At 45.2% G+C, this 25,195-nt stretch overlaps 1 protein-coding gene across 1 annotated transcript in view; it reads right to left on the bottom strand.

The window, feature by feature from the left end:
- The window catches only part of LOC117743578 (protein phosphatase 1 regulatory subunit 29-like), a 102,454-nt gene that overhangs the window by 5,479 nt on the left and 71,780 nt on the right, over positions 1–25,195 (bottom strand). The gene's annotated exons all lie outside the window — the stretch shown is intronic.

Raw genomic sequence — 25,195 nt, 5'->3', positions numbered from 1 at the left:
TACGTTCACTTTTCCCCCCCGAAATGATTTTGAATTAATTGAGTTTAGGTCTGCGTAAAAAAGAGAAGGTAATGCACCGTGGTAATAAATCCATTAACTGCCATGGTTACTTAATTTAGTCCAGAACATTTAGAAAAATGAAACCAGGGTTTAAGACTATGAGAACGAGTCGCAGCTGGTTTTCAGACACGACGCGCCGATACAAATGGAAAGAACAAAATCATCTTTTCTTTGGTTTTGTCGTTGTTTACGAGGTTCTTCGGGCTCGCGGCCGCGGTTCTGTTATCCCAACTTCCCGGGGTACATAATGATGTAACGATACGAACGTAATAACTGCAGTTATGTCGGTTATGCGAACTGTAAAGCCACATTTACACATAGCCGGGTATTTACAGAAACGAATATTTCTGCCCCTCCGTTTTCAAAAATAACGTCGTACACACAAGGTCGTTTTCAATAAAGTTTCTGTTTATATGAACCCGCATAAATACGCCCCCGGGCGCCATCATAACTATGAGTGTAACGAGAAGGATAAAGACATGCAAACCAATCAGAATTCTCAAAACCAACAACAACTACGAAAAACACGATCAACTTCCTTTTCGTTACCTACGTCTTGGGAGTATAGAAAGCTGAAGGACTGCTGACCTCCGTGCAGTTCTTCTCCTCTGCTCCTCGATGTAAACAATCAGTTGTGTTTGTAAAACAGGCCAAAAGGGTTTGCATTAACGCACAAATGAGCACTACCTTGACACCATCCATGATCAGTAGCCTAAGTAAACTAACTGTAAACAGGACGCTCACATGACGTGAAGCATTTTTAGTCTCATACTGTGACGTTTGACAACCTAAACCTCCGTTTTCAGAAATCTCCACTTTGGCCGGAGTTTTTAGAAATGATTGTTTTCCGTGATAAAACCTCCGTTTTTGTGTAAATGAAAAGGCCAAAACGCATGAAAATATATGCGTTTTCCCATCGTGTAAACGGGGTCTTAGACGAGTGGAAGTCGGAGCTGCTGTAGGTTCCATGTTTAACAGGACACCAGCTGACATTTAGCTGTTTACCTTTCTCGGGGGGATTACCCGTGGATCAGGCTCTAATCCGGCGTGGAGTACGAAGTATCTCGTCACCGCAGCTTTAATTTGTTTGCAAAGTTTTGATTCCCTCCCGGGGGAAAAGTTACCGTGCCACGAAATAGAGGAAAAGACCCTTTTCATAGTCTTTGTGTTGATTCGTGAGCTTCAGAGTTCTCTACAACGGAGAAGAACCGTCAAACAGTCGCCGGTGGGCCGCGCGCTCGATTCCCCCGTCGCGTTACGACAGACGGAGATTCCCTGTAGACGTTTATTGGAATGAAAAATCTTCCAGATTGCCACTTTACGGCACTCGCTGTATCTCAATTTTCAGAAACGAGTTTCCCCTCTTCGTCTCGGCCAGATGAAGAAAAGATAAGAAATGAAGCGAAGACACGACGCAATCGACCCGAGGCGCCCGGCGTTGGTGGGACGGACGCCAACGCCGGGCGCCTCGGGTAAACCGGCCAATCCCCTGCAGAGCCTCTTCTCCTCCTCTTCCTCCTCCACGTCGGTTCTCATCCCCTCCTCCCTCCTCCCGTTCTCCCCCCTCCCTCCTCTCCCCACTCCCCCTTCCTCCCCTTCCCCCCTCCTCCTCCTCCCCCCTCCTCCTCCCCCTCCTCCTCTTCCTCTTCCTCCTCCACGTCGGTTCTCCTCCCAGTCACTTGTCAGGTCTGCAGGAACAACCGCCCCGAGCGTCCTCTCTTCAAACTCCTCCATGAAATTGATATTGACGATTCAATTCCTTCAATTCGCCTCTTTGACCCCAAGAAAGAAACGCTGGAGCGGCGGTCCGAGTGACCCCCGTGACCCCGTGACCCCGTGACACCTCCATAATTATGTAAGTCACTCTTTCAATAAGATGCTGTGTGTCCAGCTTTGAAGCTGATTTAGTTCACTGCTGTGTGAGAGAGTGTGTGTGTGTGTGTTGTGTGTGAGAGTGTGTGTTTGTGTGAGTGTGTGTGTGTGTGTGTAAGAGTGTGTGTGTGTGTGTTTGTGTGAGTGTTGTGTTGTGTGAGTGTGTGTGCGTGTGTAAGAGTGTGTGGTGTGTGTTTGTGTGTGTGTGTGTTTGTGTTTGTGTGAGTGTGTTTGTGTGAGTGTGTGTGTGTGTGTGTGTAAGAGTGTGTGTGATCATTAGTTCGTGGCACGTCGAGAGGAAAATAAGCTAAATTAATTATTTATCCAACGAGGAGTTGGACAGCGATCACAGCGGCCATCATTCTCCTCTTCTCCATCCTCTCCTTCTCTCTCTCCTCCATCTCTCCTCTCCTCCTCCTCCTTCTCTTCTCCTCCTCTCTCTCTCCTCCTCTCCTTCCTCCTCTTTCTTCTCTCTTCTCCTTTCTTCTCCTCTCTCTCCTCCTTCTCTCTCCTCCTCCTTCCTCCTCCTCCTCCTCTTCTCTCCTGCTCCTCCTCTCCTCCTCTTCTCTCCTCCTCTTTCTTCCTCCTCTTCCTTCTTCTCCTCCTCCTCCTCCTCCTCCTCTTCTCTCCTGCTCCTCCTCTCCTCCTCTTCTCTCCTCCTCCTTCTCTTCTCCTCACACTCACGACTCCCCATCTGGAGTCACGTTCTGGAGACGCTTCATATCCTTTAAAACAAAACAAAAGGAATGCACCAAAGTCCCTTTGCACACTTTTAGGAAATATTAAGAAGAAATAATCTGGAATGTGTCGTCCTCGTTGTTACCCCCCCCCCCCCCCCCCCCTCCCCACAGCGCATCTGAGCACAGATATCAGCACAGTTTTTTAAAAATAATTTTATAAAACTGTAATGATCACAACCTCACTAATCCAGTCGACGTTATCATCTGGGTCTCTCTCTTTTCATCTTCTCCTTCTTTCTTCTGCCGCCATTGTTTTAAGCCCGTTTTTATCTCCGCTTCCTTTCAACTAGAAACACAAACGAAAGCTTCACTGCCAAAACACAAGCTGACCCCCCCCCCCCTCCCCCCTCCATCACATGCCGTTGATATTTTAGTTTGTCTTGGAGGACGAGACGAGCCTTCATTTCTTCTTCCTTCTCCTCTTGTTGTGTTCATTACAGGTTGAATTAAAGCTTTGCATCCGACAAACAACACTAATGACGTCGGGTCGCGGGAACAGATGGAAAGTTCCCAAAGTGGAACAGCCCTGAATATTCATTATGATTTTACAGTAATGCTCTTGCTGGAAGTCTTTTCATTATATAGTGTTAAAGGTAATGGACGCTTTAAACACACTTATTTTTCTATTTATTCCCAATGGTGGAATAGGCACTTTCTCATAAATTAATACCTAAAAGTTTCATAACTTAGTTTATTTTCCTTTGGATCTTAAAGCATCAAAGTGCTCCATCACTAAAGGTTCCATTTCATTATTTGAGTGATGACACGACTCCCTCTCTTTGATGAATCTTTTTTATTTACGTTTCTGTGAAACTTTATCTCAGTAAATTTACACAAGGATAATAAAATAAAATACAACCTTTTCCTAGTTTTAATAATGCGTGGCGGCGGTTTTGTTCATTCATCTCGAGTTTTGCGTCAAACATCTTTATTTTTACATCTAAATCCTTTTATGTTTATCACTAAAGGAACCTTTACTTTGAAGGGAACATCTACATCCTGAGGGGCGTGTTTATGTCATTGACTCCTGTTTGTTGTTGAGGCTGTGAGGCTCCGCCCCCTCCATTGAATGGCAGTGCTGTGTTTCCAACCGCGAACTTTCAAGATCTTCAGTTTATAACTAAACACGTCATTTTCCTCAAGAATGTTTTGCAACTTATGAGCAACAATTACCTTCCCTTTGTTAAACATTACAATATTTTGGATGCTCCGCAACACCATCTGTATTCTGACGTCATGGAAACCTTCAGCGTGCTCGTTGCCTCACTTTCTTTTTTCTAATCCACAAACAGCGACCTCTATCCGACCTTTGGAAACAGCTGTTTTGGGCCTGATTGACAGCACAACCTCACAGGAAGTAGGAACGACTTCATCACGTTTCCAGAGGGAGTTTTTAAGATGAAGTAGAAGCTAAAAACTCCCGCGTGAACACATCTTCAGAGGAAGTGCAGCTCCTGCTTTAATATCATTATGAATGCTCGCTGGACTGGGACCTCATTCATAAAACGGTGCGTAGCATCGCGTTGGTTCATATCTCTGAATGTGCTGATATTTATGGCTCTCCAGCACAAATAACATAACAAGTGCAAAGTAACATGTGATATGAAGTGAAAGCAAATGCGTCCGACTCGTAAAGAGCCCGTTTTTATAAAGGAGAGTGTAAAGTATTATGAGAAGTAGATGTGATTTCTGGGTAAAGGATGCTGAAACAAGGAAGACCGGAGTAGCAGCCGGGCCATGAACCGACTGAGGGAGGAGCTCAAGAACAGCTGGTGATTCAGAATCCATCAAACCATCCAGGAAATCCATCTCCGGCCTGTCAAGACAGACCAGAGATCAGTTTCTCAGCCAGCCAATCAATACACCTCGCCAGTCAGATGGCCGACCGGCCCGGGCACCATGCGTGGGAAGCGGCGTGGACATTTAGGCCTATTAGCGCTATCTTAGCTGCCAGCTTGCCGGCCGCTTCACCTTCAAATCCATTTCTCTCTCTTTCTTCTTCCCGTGAAGCAGCTCCTTCACATCCTCCGTCTGCCCGTTGGTCTCCACGCTTACACCACCTCATTGTTTGTGTCTTCCTGTTCTTCACCCTGGTCTCTCTCTCTCTCTCTCTCTCTCTCTCTCTCTCCTCTCGCCTTTTCAACAATGGAGGAGAATACCGTCACTCTTTTTCAGGAAAAAAAAAGAAACAATGACAGTTTTACCATCAACAAAGAGTAAAGTCACGAATCCAAATATATTACGGTTAGTTTTTAAAGAAATACATCCTGGAACAATACTCAGAAATAAAGGTTTGGAATGTGTTTGTGTTAATGAAATCTAGTATTACAATCAACTGCTCTGCTTTCACCTCCTCTCCTCACTTTCTAGAAGTCTTGGATCCCATACTCTTCTATCTCGGGATATCCAGCCGCTGATGTATTAATGTCGCCCGCCCGAATATGAGAAGAATAGAAATAAGAGGCGACTTAACTTATTGAGCGCTCTTCTAGAAACCTATAAGCCAAAACGCACCGGAGGACATTAAATACAAGTTAATTAAAAGCAGGTTACGTTGGGGTTCTCGAAACATCCCAACAGCAAAATGTTTTCCTGAAACCGTCCCCGGTTACTTTGGAGGATCTCCACTGAGAAAAGGTCCCAATCAACTGATGCTTCAAGTACTTGGTTTGGACTAAACATCACCAAACTTACTTTTCCTAACTTGTCTCGAGAACAACTTTCAGCCCCCAGAGGCGAGCGTGTGATGAACAGCTATGAACATACGGGGAACGCGGAGTGACCTGTCAATCACAGTAAGCCCCGCCTTAAAGCACATCCTCGTGGTTATTCCTCAAGAAGAAGAACAACTGTCAGAATACACTGTACAACGTGAGTGTGTGTGTGTGTGTGTGTTCTCTTACTTCCATCCTTGTGAGGACCAAATGAGTTGTAGAACTTACGAGCGCCTCATTCGACACGGAGAGGATTCCCCGTGGGTGGAAATTGAATGTCGTCTGAAACCGGCATATGTTTTTGTTTTTAAAAAGGCATCGGTCTCGGGTTTCACTCACAGCTTTGAAAAAATAATTACATTCAATGTCCCGGCTGCTCTTAAAACAATCCCTGGGCTTTTGACTTTTCATCGGCTTTGATTGGACGCCCCGTGTGGAGATACTCGTTAGGGCGGTATAGCGAGACGCTCGCACATACGTGTGCAGCTAATGAGATTCCTCTGCGTTACATCTAAACGTACACAAAGCCTTCATTATAGTGACCCCCCTGTGCTGGTGCGCCCCCGGTGGATGAGCGCCGCCAGTACCTCTGGGTCTTAATTACTTTTTAAAACCCCTCCAGCTCCACTCAGCAGGTATGTTTGCCTTCTATGGAAGCAGCCCGGGAGGGAGGCAGCATGGGGTAGAAGTAGATTTAGGAAAAGAGAGAGAGTCAGCAAAGGGATCAAGGATGTCAGCAAGGTGGGATAGAAGATGAATTCCTTCATCCCTTTTAATTCAGACTCTCTCCGTCACTCCAACAGGTTAAACCAACCGAGGTGATGCCGGGATTGTGGAGAGATACTTTTTTTATGATTTTGTTTATTCAATCCGGCACGTTGAAGGAAACACAATTTTTTTCCCTGCGAACTGTATCCCCCGTAATCCAGGCAGGAGAAGGATGTTTTTGAAAGGCACAACAACCATAATCCACTATGAATAGATACCAGAATGGTTTTCTCTGGGGTTTGGTTTTGTTTGCAGTTCCAACAGAAGGAGGAAAATCTGTGCACATATGCAACGATTCACACATGGAAGCTCTCCAGTGGAAGTGCCACCTTCTTCTTCTTCTCTGTTGGCAACTGGAGCAGCTCAGGGGGCCTGGCCCAGAAATAACTTATTTACATTACGACTGTAATGACAGTTTGGCATTTAAATGATGGTGTGAATAAGTCCATTTTCAGCTTATGGAAAAGGTTCATCAAAAGGACAAACCACTGTTAATCACCTCTGGGGCGAAGTGACAGTCCTCAGCAGAAAGGTTTATGTTGCCTGGAACTGACTGGAAACCCATCACAGCTCCCTGGGCTCTTCCATTCACTATTATTATCATATTATTCATATTGTACTCACCAACGCTAAGTGTACTGACGATACACTGACGCTGTAAATTAAGATGAATGTTTCGCTCGTGTAATTATGAGCTTTGTCGCCCAGCCATGTTTTTGGGTGTTGGCGTCGTTGGTTTCCGCCAAACCACAGATACACCGTGAAGAGGAGAGGATGAGGAGGGCGAGGATGAAGGGGGGCGGGGTCCAACAAACGAGCGTTATTTGTCACGTAACTGGCCCACGTTGCTGGACCTTTCGGAAGAAAACTGTTGCTGAGTCTTCGTCGTCACATATCGCCTGTCAATCATAAACAATCAGACTTGTCTCTCCTGATTGAGCGGTTATCAAAATGACAAAATCTATCCACAGACGGACAGCCGGGAAGCGATTCATCGGTACTTCCTGCTATAGTCGGTGTCTCCAGGGGCTGATGTGTTTCCCACAAGGCCGTCACCGTGGTTACCACGGTCACCCGACTGCACGGCGCGTGACAACAGCATTCTGACAGTCGAACACGAGCCGCCGCTTTGACATCAAACGCTCAGTCGATCGGAGTCGTGCCGCGGAGAGACGAAAACGAAGCGATCGCCGACGGTCGGCAAACATCGCCGGAGGAGAGCAATCAAACACAGCGGGCGGACTGGATGCACGAGTCTCCGCACAGGAAGTGGAGGCGACGGCGGTCCGGGTCGAGAGTCATCAGTCACCGTAATTGCATCTAAACCGCGGAGGCCTTTTGTCTTGTCCTGCTAACGCAAACACATCGTTCCTCACGAGGCTGCATGTGTCCGGGATGAATAACGAGCTCTACGCAGGAAGAGAGGAGGTTTTAGCCGGGTGAGATTTAGGCTTTTATCTCTCCCTCTTGCTATATATAAATATAAAAAACACAACCTTTGATTTTTAGACTGTGTCCTTTTTCGTCTTGTTTTTCTTCTGCTTGCCTCAAAGATTTTAATTAGTGAGTGTCTAAAGAATTTAACTTTTCAACTAAATTATTAAAGTTTTTGTTCTCAGTCTTTATTAGTTACAGACACACACACACACACAAAATACAAATACTGTCTTCTTTGATTGGACTGTAAGATTGGACAAATTAACAAAAGGGAGCCCGTTTTCCCGTCTTATCTCCATCTTTAAAGAATATGCTTTTAGCCGCTTCTCTTTGCTATTTAACGACATCGCCACGCCAACGAGCGCTTGAGCAACGCTTTAACTGGCGGGCAACGCAGTTGGCCACGTTTGGGGTTTTGTTGCTGAGGTCGAGCTTCCTGTGAAGACGAAGGTTTCTTTTGAAATGGAAATGTGCGTGTAAAGAATGCACACTGAACGGACACTAGAGGGAAAAAAACATCTTTTCTGTGGCATCAAACAGCTGAAACGGTTGCAGGCACCATCATCATCATCATCATCACCACCACCACATGACGCCTCCCCGCTGCTACTGTGCAGGACTGAACAGAAAGCAACAGGAGACGCTTCTTTCTAGTTTCCTTTGCATATGTTGCCGTGGGGTCTTTTGCACTCGACACCTCACCCTCCACTCGATCAAAAACCCCATCAGGCAGCACCACCCGCGTCAAAGTCAGCCGGTGAACGGGTCACAGCTTCCGCTATCGAACGCATGCGGCCAATGTGAAACTTTGCTTGGAGAAAAGAGTCCTTGGATGAGTAATGAGTTTAATGTAGGACAAGAGGTAGCGATAAGGAGGGAATAACAGACATAAAAGCTGTTTAAACATCAAAGTGCAGGATGAATTATTGCTATCTCCATTTCATGTGACTGTGCTTTTAATAGGATGAGAAAAAAAGTGGAGGGGGGGGGGGGAGGGAAGGGGAGATAAACGGACGCAGAAGAAGGAACCGAAACAATAAGAGTGGAACCCAAATCAGCTGAGCGGGAACCCAACAGAACAATCAGATCCGCCCCTGAAGGCGGATCTGATTGAGTGTGTTTATTGGGAGATTGAGGACGTTGGCAGCAGCTCAGACTGAATTATGGATGCTGGACCGTCTCCTCGCTTCGTGTTGACCTTCTACCAGTCCCACATTCTCACGCTCAGATCGTCCCTTGAAATGTGCATATTTTACTTTCCCATCCAGAGGTCGACCGTTATCCAGGCGGGGGACGTTTCTCTGTCACAGAAACTAATACACAACCTTGTGTTTACATGGTCCTTCTCTTCGGTGTGCTGGGAGAGGAAGAAACATCCAGGTTCCAGTTTCAGGAGTGTGTACCCTAAAGATGATGACACTGTGTACCCCAAAGGTGATCACACTGTGTACCCCACAGATGATGACACTGTGTACCCCACAGATGATGACACTGTGTACCCCAAAGATGATGACACTGTGTACCCCAAAGATGATGACACTGTGTACCCCACAGATGATGACACTGTGTACCCCACAGATGATGACACTGTGTACCCCAAAGGTGATCACACTGTGTACCCCACAGATGATGACACTGTGTACCCCAAAGATGATGACACTGTGTACCCCAAAGATGATGACACTGTGTACCCCACAGATGATGACACTGTGTACCCCACAGATGATGACACTGTGTACCCCACAGGTGATCACACTGTGCACCCCACAGATGATGACACTGTGTACCCCACAGATGATCACACTGTGTGTACCCCAAAGGTGATCACACTGTGCACCCTAAAGATGATCACACTGTGTACCCCAAAGGTGATCACACTGTGTGTACCCCAAAGGTGATCACACTGTGTACCCCAAATGTGATCACACTGTGTACCCCAAAGATGATCACACTGTGTACCCCAAAGATGATCACACTGTGTACCCTAAAGATGATGACACTGTGTGTACCCCAAAGGTGATGACACTGTGTACCCCAAAGGTGATCACACTGTGCACCCCACAGATGATGACACTGTGTACCCCAAAGGTGATCACACTGTGTACCCCAAAGGTGATCACACTGTGTACCCCAAAGGTGATCACACTGTGTACCCCAAATGTGATCACACTGTGTACCCCAAAGGTGATCACACTGTGTACCCCACAGATGATGACACTGTGTGTACCCCAAAGGTGATCACACTGTGTACCCCAAATGTGATCACACTGTGTGTACCCCACAGATGATGACACTGTGTACCCCAAAGGTGATCACACTGTGTACCCCAAAGGTGATCACACTGTGTACCCCAAAGGTGATCACACTGTGTGTACCCCACAGATGATGACACTGTGTACCCCAAAGATGATCACACTGTGTACCCCAAATGTGATCACACTGTGTACCCCAAAGATGATCACACTGTGTACCCTAAAGATGATGACACTGTGTACCCCAAAGGTGATCACACTGTGTACCCCAAAGATGATCACACTGTGTACCCCAAATGTGATCACACTGTGTACCCTAAAGATGATCACACTGTGTACCCCAAATGTGATCACACTGTGTACCCTAAAGATGATCACACTGTGTACCCCAAATGTGATCACACTGTGTGTACCCCACAGATGATCACACTGTGTGTACCCCAAAGGTGATCACACTGTGTGTACCCTAAAGATTATCACACTGTGTACCCCAAATGTGATCACACTGTGTGTACCCCACAGATGATCACACTGTGTGTACCCCAAAGGTGATCACACTGTGTACCCTAAAGATGATCACACTGTGTGTACCCCAAAGGTGATCACACTGTGTGTACCCCAAAGGTGATCACACTGTGTACCCCAAATGTGATCACACTGTGTGTACCCTAAAGATGATCACACTGTGTGTACCCCAAAGGTGATCACACTGTGTACCCCAAAGATGATCACACTGTGTGTACCCCAAAGGTGATCACACTGTGTACCCCAAATGTGATCACACTGTGTACCCCAAAGATGATCACACTGTGTGTACCCCAAAGGTGATCACACTGTGTACCCCAAATGTGATCACACTGTGTACCCCAAATGTGATCACACTGTGTACCCCAAAGATGATCACACTGTGTACCCCAAAGGTGATCACACTGTGTACCCCAAAGGTGATCACACTGTGTGTACCCCACAGATGATGACACTGTGTACCCCAAAGGTGATCACACTGAGTACCCCAAAGGTGATCACACTCTATGCCAGGGAGTGTCTCCAGCTCCCTACAAGTACAAACGTGAGCGTCGGCGTTGACCTTTAACCTTTATGGAAAAGCTCTGCATCTGCTTCCATCTCTTCAGATATCATGTGACTAAGTATTCTGCTGTTGGGTGAACACCGAGCATGCAGCCTGGCTTCAGGTGCACGCTGGCAACGAGGACACGAATGGCCCAGAAGTTCTGCACCACTGTGGTGACATTTCACAGCCTCGGGTCTGCTGTTTTAGAGATTGCAAAGCCTCTATATTTTCTTTTTTTTTCATCTCATGCCAATGTAGCAGCTTTGAACTGAAGTTATTTTAATTGGTAAAGAGACTGCTGGACAGAAAGGTGCAGCGAGATGAACAGAAAGCCTCATTTAAACTGAGAGACTCTGACTTTGAGATCTCTTTGGAAGCCAAAGTAATTAAAGCTGCCGGTGACGAGAGCGCTTTTGTTTCAACGTCGCTAATGAAACAAGAGATGAAACATGAGACGGGCAGCAAAATTAAAAAAGAGGCAAAAACAGGAAGTGGAATGGTGAGGGAAGTGAAGTCAAACGTTTACTTATTTTGAACATTTAATCTGCTCTGGAAAAATCGCACGTAAATTTGTCAAAGCACGATGAAACATGAGACCGCTAACGACCGGGGATTATTAAAAAGAACGTCAAAGAGAACATTCAAAATAAGAGTGATTAGAAAATAATTTAGACCCTCTTGGATGTGTTTGAGAAGATTGTGCATGATTTGCTCAGTAAGCACCCCTCCCCTATATGTTATATATTTTCTTGTCATGTCATTTAATTAAATTTGATCATTTGTTTCATCTTTCTCAAGGATATCTATGTTTATGCTCACATTTTTAATTTGACCACATGTGAATGTTGAATTCCTGATTTTCTTTTTCGGTTTAGAAAAAAGAAATAAAAAAGAAAGAGAGTGGTAAAATGCCAAAAGGTACGTCAATCCCTCCAATAGTTGTTGGGACCTTTTCCTTGGCGTAAAGGGAAGGTCCCGGCAGGTGAGTCGAGCTGCCGGCGGGACTCAAACACACAAAGACCCTAGAAGCTGGTTGTGGGGGAACCGAACAGAACCTGCTCAATGCCGTTCCCATCCAGCGTTCGGAGCTGTAGCTCTGGAAAAAGAATGCACCGGAATATGGAGATATGTCTTGAAATAATGTAGTATGTTATCCACGGAGTTATCGAAGAGGAGGCGGCTGTAGCTCATGAGTTGTCGCCCCGTAACCAGAAGGTACCCGGTTCCATCCCCGCTCTCCCCATAGTTCATGTTGAAGTGTCCTTGAGCAAGACTCTGAACCCCCCCGTTGCTCCCCGGGCGCTTCACAGCCTTAATAATTAAGGATGGGCTAAATGCAGAGAACAAATGTCATACATGTATATGTAATATGACAATAAAATACGGTTACGATTCATGTATCACGCACTTGGTGTTTCTACCCAAACCACAAGCTTCTCCTAAAGCTAACCAAGTAGTTTGTTGGCCAAACATAATCATGTTGTTTCCTGTATGCATGTATAATCGAGGACACAATTGATGGTCTTTTTGCCGACTTCGGCTCTCTCTGAGGGCGGGTCGAGGCCAGCTGTCGGCCAGCTGTCAGCTCAGAAACAACTGACAGATTCTCGTGGTTTGGGTTCATTTCAGGTCGCACAAGTAGTTTTTCTCTCTTCTTGATAAACACCCCACTGTTCTTCATCTTGGCCTCAAGATTCACTCCTCCTTTTTACAGTTCTCTTCAGCATCCCTTATCTTGGCCCGGAGACTTCTTCTCGCTTTTTTTTCTTTCCTCCTCTTTCTCATTTTTTTACAGCTCCCATAATTACCCCCCTGTCAGCATCTTATCATCACAATTCATAACTTCCTTTCCTTCAAGCCTCCCAAAAAAGACTTCCATTTAGGTGACTCCATCCTCTCCTCTGTGGTCCTTTCTTCACTCCTCTAGCACCTCCCTCTCTCTGTGATTCACTACGCCTTCTCTTCTCTTTTTTCCTCCTTTCATCCCTTCACAGCTTCCACGAAAGCCTCTTCCCTCACTTCTTCGACCCCGAGATTCGTGACACCTCCTCTGTTCATTTGTTCCTCCTTCTCTTTCTAAATGTCTCTCTTTTTCCACTCCTTGTAAGAAAATAAACTTTCTTCCCTCGGCATCTCTTCTTTTCTACCACCTCTCCTCGCATTGGTCCACCGAGAGCCGAGCCGCTACGAAACAAACAGCTTTCCTCCTTTTAGAGGTTTCCTTTGCGTCTGCTGGGATTTGTTTTCTGGTTGTCCAGCTCGTGTGAAATCCAATAAGCAGCCCATCATACGCTCAGCTCTGCGTTGTTGTTTCCACACATCCACAGACTTCAGCCCAAAGGTTCCCTTGTGCTCTTTGCTCCCTTGAAACTCAGTGGAAGAGGGAGGACACCAGGGTGATGGACAGAAACCTGGATGGACAGAAACTCGTCCCATACCTGCCACTGGTCATGTGTAAGTTATCATTGACTTGGTTTGCCATAGTTTGGTTTTGACTTTGGTGCATATTTTGTTTTAGTAAAGTCCCAAAGAGATTTCACATGACGTTTTCTCTAGCACAAAGTAAACCTGCGTTGTGAGTTTCTATTGAAAGGAGACACGAAGCATCCAACAAGCGTCCCCGACTCAAAGCCAGGTGGGTCACAGCTAGTTTGAAGGTCGGGGGGGGGTAAACATGTGCCACTTAATTAGGTTCTGGACACCCAGATGTCGCGGCACAGATGTCCAGACTGGTCTCGTACCGCTTGATAGGTGTGCTGCTCGGGCCCCGTGATGGGGATCTTTGAGGAACCGCCGCTTTACGAGGGCCTGTAACCCTGTCCTGGAAAACCCTGGATGCTGTGAAGGACCGCCGATGAGGCCGGTCGACTCCCCGCCTGCATCACTCAAGAGAGTTTGTGGAGGATCGTGCTCTGGTTCACTAATGGGATGTTCACCAAGAGGACAGTGGAGTCGTGAGGTTTCAGGGGACCGATGAGCTCCTGCTTACATCACGGTTGCAGTGAGATTCCACAGCAAAGCTTTGGGGGTTTGGGCCCTCACCTCTCTTGTGGGCCCTTCTACGAGGCCCCCATTGGGAGCCTGATAGCAGGCCTTCAGCGTTTTCTGCGTGGGCAAGGAGGGGAAAGGTGGTCATGAATGTACGCGCAATATTTTCATGATCATTAGAAAATAATGTGTTGCGCAGAATTTGTATAATGAAAATAGTCATTAAAAATATTCTCCCCGTCTTTTCTCGAGCACGACCACGTGCGGCAGCCGTGGTCGGAGGGGAGTCGGGCGTAACAACGAGGAGCTAAACGGGGGAAAGGTCGCGAGACAGGAGGTCAGGGGTGAGACGGGAGACGATGGGGAGAGGGGCCGAGTGACGGGAGGAGGTGAGAAGCTGTGAAGTGGTCCTGAACAGTACTTACCCCGACACCTCTCTACCCCCCAACCCCCCATTGTGATATTAACCACTTCACTCTAGTAAGACACCAATAAAGAAGGCGCTGCAAAATGAATGTTGTGTGTAATTGTATTTGCGTATACGGTATGCACATGGCTGAGAGGGAGTATTTGTATTACTGAACATGTGTTTTTTGTCTGCCAACACACATTGGTCTTTTCAAACAAGGGAAGCAAAGCCCTGTTCAGAATGATATATTTAGGCTACGTGGTATCTGATTTAACCCCGTATAACTCTCTGTTTCACACATCCGATTACTCTGGTACCTTTTACAATGAAAGAAAATATATGTATGACCATAAAAATGAGCAGAGCCCACTTTGGGTGTAAAACAATAGTCTCTTTCCTTCTGTGAAAAAAAGGTTTGGTCATAATTCAGATTATTACAGGAAGCCATTGACCATCCGAATATCTGTGAACCCTTTCATCCAGAAAAGGTTCTCTATGGGCTCTTAAAGGGCCGCGACGCGGTATTTGTTTTTGGTGCTCTTAAATCCTTTGTTGTCAATCTAGACGCATGAAACAACCAATCAGAACTGGGCAGATATCTTTTCCTTCTTTCTTTCTTCCGGTAAAATAATAATTTGAGTTCACTGGCGACCCGGAGCTTTACTACCCGTCCCACGGAATATTTTACTTTATTGTAAAATGTAATGTGAGGCTTACAAAGACACCCTTTATATAAACAAGGGTTCTTCAAAAAAGCAAATGGTTCTGGGTAGAACCTCAGAACCCTCATTTCTCAGAGTGTAGACACCAGATTCACAGCTTCTGGGTTTCAAAGCAATTTCTGAGCAAAGTATATGTGACATCACGTTTCATTTGAATGCGGAGAATGTTGATTACTCAATTAGTCGCTTGGTGGTTGTTAATGTTGAGAACACAAGAGAGTGATAAATCACTCTTTGGGAGAAACCTCTTTAAACACGGAGTGCTCAGTGTCTACAGTATGTATGAATATGTGTTGTTGGTCAAAAATTGTGCCTGATTATGCCTCTTTTTTGTGTGTGTGTGTGCATCTTTCACTGTGTGTCGTATGCATTGAAATGCCATTTGTATTTGTGGAGTTGTTCATGCATCAAAAGGCCGAGTGTGTGTGTGTGTGTATTGTGTGTGTGTTGCGTGTGTGTATGCATCCCCCGAGGTGTGCTTTCTCTGCATAAACCAGACATTGAAATGTCAGAAGGGGAGTTTCTTCACCACACATCTGATTCCTGGAGATGTGAGCTGAGGGCTCAGTGACTCACCGGCCCAGGGCCTCGCCGATGTTTCCCTGCAGCTGTACACACACATCTTTGAAACTCAAGCCTTGGCATCGGTCATGTTTTCACTTACTCGAGCCTCTTCGTGGTGATCGCCGACATGATCGTTTTTAAAAAGGGACATTTTAATTCTGCAACTCCAACCTAAACTCAAACATTTTTGAAGTTGTCTTACATAATCAATCAGCACAATTTAACACACGTATGACTGGTTCTCTGGTCTAAAGGAGGGTCTCATTTAACACATGTATGACTGGTTCTCTGGTCTGAAAGAGGGTCTCATTTAACACATGTATGACTGGTTCTCTGGTCTAAAGGAGGGTCTCATTTAAAACATGTATGACTGGTTCTCTGTCTAAAGGAGGGTCTAATTTAACACATGTATGACTGGTTCTCTGGTCTAAAGGAGGGTCTCATTTAACACATGTATGACTGGTTCTCTGGTCTAAAGGAGGGTCTCATTAAAACATGTATGACTGGTTCTCTGGTCTAAAGGAGGGTCTAATTTAACACATGTATGACTGGTTCTCTGGTCTAAAGGAGGGTCTCATTTAACACATGTATGACTGGTTCTCTGGTCTAAAGGAGGGTCTCATTTAACACATGTATGACTGGTTCTCTGGTCTAAAGGAGGGTCTCATTAACACATGTATGACTGGTTTCTCTGGTCTAAAGGAGGGGTCCTCATTTAACACATGTATGACTGGTTCTCTGGTCTAAAGGAGGGTCCTCTTTTAACACATTTATGACTGGTTTCTCTGGTCTAAAGGAGGGTCTCATTTAAAACATGTATGACTGGTTCTCTGGTCTAAAGGAGGGTCTCTTTTAAACACATTTATGACTGGTTCTCTGGTCTAAAGGAGGGTCTCTTTTAACCACATTTATGACTGGTTCTCTGGTCTAAAGGAGGGTCTCTTTTAACACATTTATGACTGGTTCTCTGTCTAAAGGAGGGTCTCATTTAAAACATGTATGACTGGTTCTCTGGTCTAAAGGAGGGTCTCTTTTAACACATTTATGACTGGTTCTCCTGGTTCTAAAGGAGGGTCTCTTTTAACACATGTATGACTGGTTCTCTGGTCCTAAAGGAGGATCTCATTTAACACATGTATGACTGGTTTCTCTGGTCTAAAGGAGGATCTCATTTAACACATGTATGACTGGTTCTCTGGTCTAAAGGAGGGTCTCATTTAAAACATGTATGACTGGTTCTCTGGTATAAAGGAGGGTCTCATTTAAAACATGTATGACTGGCTCTCTGGTCTAAAGGAGGGTCTCTTTTAACACATTTATGACTGGTTCTCTGGTCTAAAGGAGGGTCTCATTTAACACATGTATGACTGGTTCTCTGGTCTAAAGGAGGGTCTCATTTAAAACATGTATGACTGGTTCTCTGGTCTAAAGGAGGGTCTCATTTAAAACATGTATGACTGGTTCTCTGGTCTAAAGGAGGGTCTCATTTAAAACATGTATGACTGGTTCTCTGGTCTAAAGGAGGGTCTAATTTAACACATGTATGACTGGTTCTCTGCTGTAAAGGAGGGTCTCATTTAACACATGTATGACTGGTTCTCTGGTCTAAAAGAGGGTCTCATTTAACACATTTATGACTGGTTCTCTGGTCTAAAGGAGGGTCTCATTTAACACATGTATGACTGGTTCTCTGGTCTAAAGGAGGGTCTCATTTAACACATGTATGACTGGTTCTCTGCTGTAAAGGAGGGTCTCATTTAACACATTTATGACTGGTTCTCTGGTCTAAAGGAGGGTCTCATTTAACACATGTATGACTGGTTCTCTGCTGTAAAGGAGGGTCTCATTTAACACATGTATGACTGGTTCTCTGGTCTAAAGGAGGGTCTCATTTAAAACATGTATGACTGGTTCTCTGGTATAAAGGAGGGTCTCATTTAACGCATTTATGACTGGTTCTCTGGTCTAAAGGAGGGTCTCTTTTAACACATTTATGACTGGTTCTCTGGTCTAAAGGAGGGTCTCATTTAACACATGTATGACTGGTTCTCTGGTCTAAAGGAGGGTCTCTTTTAACACATTTATGACTGGTTCTCTGGTCTAAAGGAGGGTCTCATTTAACACATGTATGACTGGTTCTCTGGTCTAAAGGAGGGTCTCATTTAAAACATGTATGACTGGTTCTCTGGTCTAAAGGAGGGTCTCATTTAACACATGTATGACTGGTTCTCTGGTCTAAAGGAGGGTCTAATTTAAAACATGTATGACTGGTTCTCTGGGTCTAAAGGAGGGTCTCATTTAAACATGTATGACTGGTTCCTCTGGTCTAAAGGAGGGTCTAATTTAAAACATGTATGACTGGTTCTCTGGTCTAAAGAGGGTCTATTTAACACATGTATGACTGGTTCTCTGCTGTAAAGGAGGGTCTCATTTAACACATGTATGACTGGTCTCTGTCTAAAAGAGGGTCTCATTTAACACATTTATGACTGGTTCTCTGGTCTAAAGGAGGGTCTCATTTAACACATGTATGACTGGTTCTCTGCTGTAAAGGAGGGTCTCATTTAACACATGTATGACTGGTTCTCTGGTCTAAAGGAGGGTCTCATTTAACACATGTATGACTGGTTCTCTGGTCTAAAGGAGGGTCTCATTTAACACATGTATGACTGGTTCTCTGGTCTAAAGGAGGGTCTCATTTAACACATGTATGACTGGTTCTCTGGTCTAAAGGAGGGTTCATTTAACACATGTATGACTGGTTCTCTGGTCTAAAGAGGTCTCATTTAACACATGTATGACTGGTTCTCTGGTATAAAGGGGGGTCTCATTTAACACATGTATGACTGGTTCTCATGGTCTAAAGGAGGGTCCATTACACACTGTATGACTGGTTCTCTGGTCTAAAGGAGGATCTCATTTAACACATGTATGACTGGTTCTCTGGTATAAAGGAGGGTCTCATTAACACATGTATGACTGGTTCTCTGGTCTAAAGGGGGTCTCATTTAACACATGTATGACTGGTTCTCTGGTCTAAAGAGGGTCTCATTTAACACATGTATGACTGGTTCTCTGGTCTAAAGGAGGGTCTCATTTAACACATGTATGACTGGTTCTCTGGTATAAGCTCATGGTTCTCTGGTCTAAAGGAGGGTCTCATTTAAGACATGTATGACTGGTTCTCTGGTCTAAAGGAGGGTCTCATTTAACAGCCTTCAAACTGGATGATTTCCTCTTCCACTTTGAAACGGGGAGCAAACCCCATGATGGAACGTTAAAGCTAGCGTTCCCCGCTAAGTGTGTTCTGGAAATGTGAGATCCTCATAGATGTGGTCACACACTGTTAATATATACGAGTTGTGTGTGTGTGTGTGTGTCTGTGTGCGTTGCTGTTTTACGCGTCCGAGGCATGCTTCTTCCACACTATATACTTTACGACGGCGAGATGCAATCTCCCTTCCCGGTGTGACGGACAGATACAATCTCAGAGCGTGTTTTGGCAAGGCACCCGATCTGAATCTCTCATTGGCTGAGCTTTGCACAAGAGCCGAGCGCCATCATTACTATGGCGATGATTCACTGCTTGTGTGTGTGTGTGTGTGTGTGTGTGGAGAGAGAGCGGCGTAAGCTGCATGACAGATGATCTTATTTACACACACACACAGCTATATGCCCCAAGGCACTGTGAGTGAATCATAGATGGAACCGTCACAGGTTTCAAATCTAATCCGGAGAACACGAGATCTTCAAAGTCGAGCCGCGGCTCGGAGTACGAGCCATCGGCTCAGGTGAAGACACTGCCCCGGGGCAGCACGAGTTGGGCCGTTGCTCCAGATTCATTCACGCCGACGGACAACGAGGCTAATTCGTGTATTCGTAACCGACCATTATACTGCGCAACGGGCATTTCACTCGCCTGATTCATAATTTATCTCGGGAGCTAAATACTGCAGCAAAAACGTCTCCTCGGGGGGATCAATTACACAACCGAAAGCAGGGCTCGGAATTAAATCAGCTGCAGTTCGGGGGGAATTATTCTACGGAGGCAACCTCTGAAAACCAAACCACTGAAACCAGTGTTGGGTTGAAGGACAGTCTCTTTGAAGACTAAGGGCCGATCCCAGTGTCCCCCTAAAGCCTTGAACCCTGAACCCTCGGAGACTTAACTGAAGCCACCTAGTAAACGGTGGAGTGTGAGGGCTTCAAATGGTGTGAACGCAAAACATCATGTTACCATGACAACGTCGTAACATCTGTAACATCGTGGGTATTGATTTGACGTTTTACAGGATCTTTCCTCATGAGATGTTCTGTTGAATAATCTACTCACCCTTTTATTTTTTTATGATATACAGCATATATATATGTAATATATATGACATATTATTATTATAATACATGTGTGTAATATATATTTATATATATATGACATACATTATTATTATAATATATATATATACATGCTTTCATGCATTTTTATATTCCATTTTTAATCCTTAGTGTCAGTATGAATTTAATACGCCAGGCTGAACACCTGCGTGACGTCCTCTTTGTTTACCACATTTTCATGCCTCAATGCCTTCCACTGGTAACCCGGTGTTTAACATCACATCGCTATGAATTGTGGGTAACTCACTGAGGCAAAGTCTGCAGAAATGCAGACTTATGGAAAGTGTCCATTAATTAAAGGCTCAAATGCCTGCCAGAGAGCTCGTGGACCCTGGTGGACCCTGGTGGACCCTAGTGGACCCTGGTGGACCCTGGTGGACCCTGGTGGACCTGAGCTTCCTGCTGCTCTTCAACGAGTCCGTTGCCTCTTATCAGAGAGCTCAGGTGAGGCTGTTCTGTAGCTGTCACGCCAGAAAGAGAAAACCCAATAAGCAGCCCATCAATAATCCAAGCGCTCGGAGGATAGAAGGACGCCGTTGAATATTCATGACCCTGTAATGAATATTCTCTGAGCGATAAGCAGACAGCGGCTCAGATGACGCTCATTAGCCGGCATCACAACGAAGACAAAGACGGTGGGCGACGGCTCGGGTTCGCTGTCGGACTGCAACGTCTACATCGTTCAAAGAAACGGTTCACTTGGGATGAAGCAAAGCTTTGGAGAGAAATCGGTGACGGTTTAAACATCACCATCATCTTGTTCCACGTTTATATCGGATCTTAATATTTCACAGCACCCTAGCGTAGATGTTTTGGTGACGAGCTTGAGATACACGAGGGGAGGAGCGTCGTTCCAGACCGCCATTCATTTGGCTTTCCTGACATCGACGTCTCCTTTAAACCCACCAGACCTCGTGAAGAGCACCGAAGCTGATTTCAAGTATCAAGATGGCTGCTTTCATTATTGATACTTCATATGAAGCGCCGTGTGCTCAGTTACCTAAATGAGCCAAATAAACAATCAACCCACAGTTCCAGTAAATCTCGGTGTGCTTTGGTGACAGGTATCCATTTTGTTTTCTCAAAAACGATTACTAGTGGAAGCAGCCATGTTGTAAACGATGTCTTCTGTGAAGGTGCATCACGTGTATATTTAGATGTGCCGTGATGCATTGAATGCTTATTAATAAGGCAAAAAGCCACAGCGGCTGCTATAAGCGGCCGTATCGATCCACCAGAACATCGATCTCCGTTGTTGTTGACGGTAATGAAGGAAGAACACTGGAGAACAACAAGGCTTTGTTCACCCCGCTGCTGCTTTATAGAATAACAGCCAATACACAGAGGGATTCTACAGGGAGATCCTATTCAATATTCACCTATTATTTTCTTTCTGACATTTAGAACAAATGCAGATACCACAATGCGTTGTGCTGCTAACAGTGTAATAAATCTCCAACAAGGTTTTACAAATGTATTGTAATACCATAAAACAATGGACTCACTCTACAGGTGTCTGGAGAGTGACACTCAGCTAGAGAAGAGTGCAACGTTGCTCGACTCAGTCCTGGAATGCCATTTAACTGGGTCAGAACCAAGAGCGTATCGATGGATGATCTGAGGGAGGTGGATCAAGATGGCAAGAGGGAGAAACCAGTAACCACACATCCAGGACAGTAAAAGACGACACTGGGAGAAAAAAATGAAAAGTGCAAAAAGATTAGTCTCAGAGGGAAATAATGAGATTGAAAAGGAGAATATATTCTATAAGCGGGAGAAATAAGCTATTAAAGAGCTTAGATCAGATACGCCATAAAGGAGGTTAATAAGAAAAGAGTTTACCTTCCCAAGAAAGAGAAGACGGGGAGAGAGGTGATCACAGAGGCTGATATGGGATGTTTGATTGGATAACCTTTTCCAGGAACAACCGGACATCCTTTTCCCAACGTCTGCCGCTCTTATTTAACTGTACATCTTATTAAAATGTGGACGTTCACTCGGGGAGGAAGAAGGGCAGAGATGTGGCTCCTGGGATGAAGACGGCAGAAAGAGAGAGGGAAAAGAAAGATGGAGGTCTGAAGCTGAGGCGAGGTGGACGAGTCGGGGTGACAGAGTTCAAGGTTCGGCGTCAACGGCCGTGAAGTGATATCAAGTTGAGGAAGATAGACTCATCCCTCCCTCCACCTCTCCCTCGGGTAACCACGACAACCGAGCAGCCGATGAAACTGCCAGAATCCTTTTGCTCACATTCCTGCAACAAAGCATCCAATTAGTGCCGGACGTTTAGAAACCACCACTTAGTGGCTCAGTTGTGCTTATTGCTGTGACACGGTGACTGGTTTCCTTCTGAAGGCCTTAAGGAATTGTTCAAGTTAAGCTGCAAATGAGAGCAAATACATTCAAAACCGGGGGGACGGCTTCTTGGCAGCAAGAGAAATGTCTTCATACCTTTACTGACTGCTTGACTCCAACACAAGGTCATTTTCTTAACAGAACCAGAAGTAGCTTATTATTCACATATACTGATGCTACTTATGATTATTATGTCCACAAAGAAGCACACAATCCGTCTTTCTTCTCTCTCAAAGTGGCCAAAAGGTAAAAGGAAATGTTTCAAAGGCAATCTAAAGGAGTGTGAATCGGGGGTTTCCCTGACGTCCTCTGCACTCGGTGTGTCTTCATGACTAACGTGTCCCTTCGCTCCCCTCGCTCACGTCTTAGCTCGTCTTAAGTCTTTTGCGTCGGATAAGCCGGTATTATCTCGCTCTAGGTTTCCCAGAAGTTTCCCCGTCTCCTCGAGAAAAAAAAAAACATGGCGACGGTGAAATTGAGGAACTCGAGACTTCAAAGCGTCCACGAACCAAAATGACGTTGTTCGCATCTTACGTAACAAAACAATGAGCAGTTTAAAGTATTAATTAATAACTTAGTTTCATCGTCACTTACTGACTTTATAATGCTTCTGCTTTTTACAACTAGCTGAGATATACACGTTAAGATATGTACAGTCAGAGTGAAGGCTCTTCGCTGAAAACAAAGCGAGGTTACATCATTACAACAATGTTCTTTCCAATGCCGACAAAAAGGAAACCGCATCAAGCCTCAATAAATAAAAAAAATTGGCGAAGGCGATCTTGGTTTTCTCGCTGTCTCATTTCGCTCCTCAGTGAATGATTCTTGTTTCCACATCCGGCAATCAGACTTATTTGGGAGTCTGAAACATGCTAATTAGGGAGTAAAGTGTCATCAAGCTAATCAGGACAAAACCTCCTCCAGTACGAGTGCTCCCCACCAATCACTTCCTGCAAGAATAGTGTTTGTGGGCTTATTGATTGCATATGCATCAATGCATATTGGTGTAAGTACACATCCTCGGTCTGTTGTGTGCTTCTCTTGTGCGTTTATTCTCTCTCCCCGCCCCCCCCCCCCCACCTCCCCCTTCCTCTATACATCCATCCATTGCTCACGGCTGATTTTGCTCCTTGCAGACGTCCCACAGATGGCCTCTAAAATAAAAAAACAGCCTTCTCAATCTTGAGTGAAGTTTTTTAAATTGTTGGCTTCAGGAGAAAGAACAAAGACACATAACATTGAGAAAGTTACCGTTCTTAAGCGAACTGGACAGCTTTCAGGTCTTAGAAGAAAAGGTAAGAAAGAGAGACAGTTGAGAACAAAATGCCCAGAAAACTTCCTGATTCCATAAAGACATAAAAGAAAAATACTTCTGAAAGCTGACAGCAGAAATGCTGCAGGTTCTTACCCATGAATGCTCCCTAGAGTAACATCCAACCATCCACACTCTGAGGACATCCAACCATCCACACTCTGAGGACATCCAACCATCCACACTCTGAGGACATCCAACCATCCACACTGTGAGGACATCCAACCATCCACACTCTGAGGACATCCAACCATCCACACTCTGAGGACATCCAACCATCCACACTGTGAGGACATCCAACCATCCACACTCTGAGGACATCCAACCATCCACACTCTGAGGACATCCAACCATCCACACTCTGACATCATCCAACCATCCACACTCTGAGGACATCCAACCATCCACACTCTGAGGACATCCAGCCATCCACACTCTGACATCATCCAACCATCCACTCTGATGACATCCAACCATCCACCCTCTGACATCATCCAACCATCCACACTCTGAGGACATCCAACCATCCACACTGTGAGGACATCCAACATCCACACTCTGAGGACATCCAACCATCCACACTCTGAGGACATCCAACCATCCACACTGTGAGGACATCCAACCATCCACACTCTGAAGACATCCAACCATCCACACTCTGAGGACATCCAACCATCCACACTGTGAGGACATCCAACCATCCACACTCTGAAGACATCCAACCATCCACACTCTGACATCATCCAACCATCCACACGGTGAGGACATCCAACCATCCACACTCTGAGGACATCCAACCATCCACACTCTGACATCATCCAACCATCCACTCTGAGGACATCCAACCATCCACACTCTGAGGACATCCAACCATCCACACTCTGAGGACATCCAACCATCCACACGGTGAGGACATCCAACCATCCACACTCTGAGGACATCCAACCATCCACACTCTGAGGACATCCAACCATCCACACTCTGAGGACATCCAACCATCCACACTCTGAGGACATCCAACCATCCACCCCCTGACATCATCCAACCATCCACACTGACATCATCCAACCATCCACACTGACATCATCCAACCATCCACACTCTGAGGACATCCAACCATCCACACTGACATCATCCAACCATCCACACTGACATCATCCAACCATCCACTCTGATGACATCCAACCATCCAGCTCTGCTCATGTGTTCATTTATGTGACTGTGTATCGAGCTTATTAACGCACATGTGAATCAGCGAGAAGCGATTTGTTTACAGAAACAACAACGTCCCATGCTTTCTAATTGAGATGCCATTAATTCTCCATATTTTCTCAAATTAATACCAGTAAATGACAAATAGAAACAAGGAGGTAGTAGCTGCGTTTTTGCAGTTCTCCGTCTCTGCTATCATTATTTTTTTCCCCGTAAAGATGGAAAATGAAATTTATTTTCAGTCTTTATGAGAAAATCTGAGCTAAAAAAAGAAAAATCTGAGTTAACACGAGCAGTGAAAACCAAAAACTAAAAAAACTAAAAAACTT

Source organism: Cyclopterus lumpus, chromosome 1, assembly GCF_009769545.1.
Source record: "Cyclopterus lumpus isolate fCycLum1 chromosome 1, fCycLum1.pri, whole genome shotgun sequence".
NCBI classification, from domain to species: Eukaryota; Metazoa; Chordata; class Actinopteri; order Perciformes; family Cyclopteridae; genus Cyclopterus; species Cyclopterus lumpus.
This window is presented reverse-complemented; position numbering and strand designations above follow the sequence as displayed.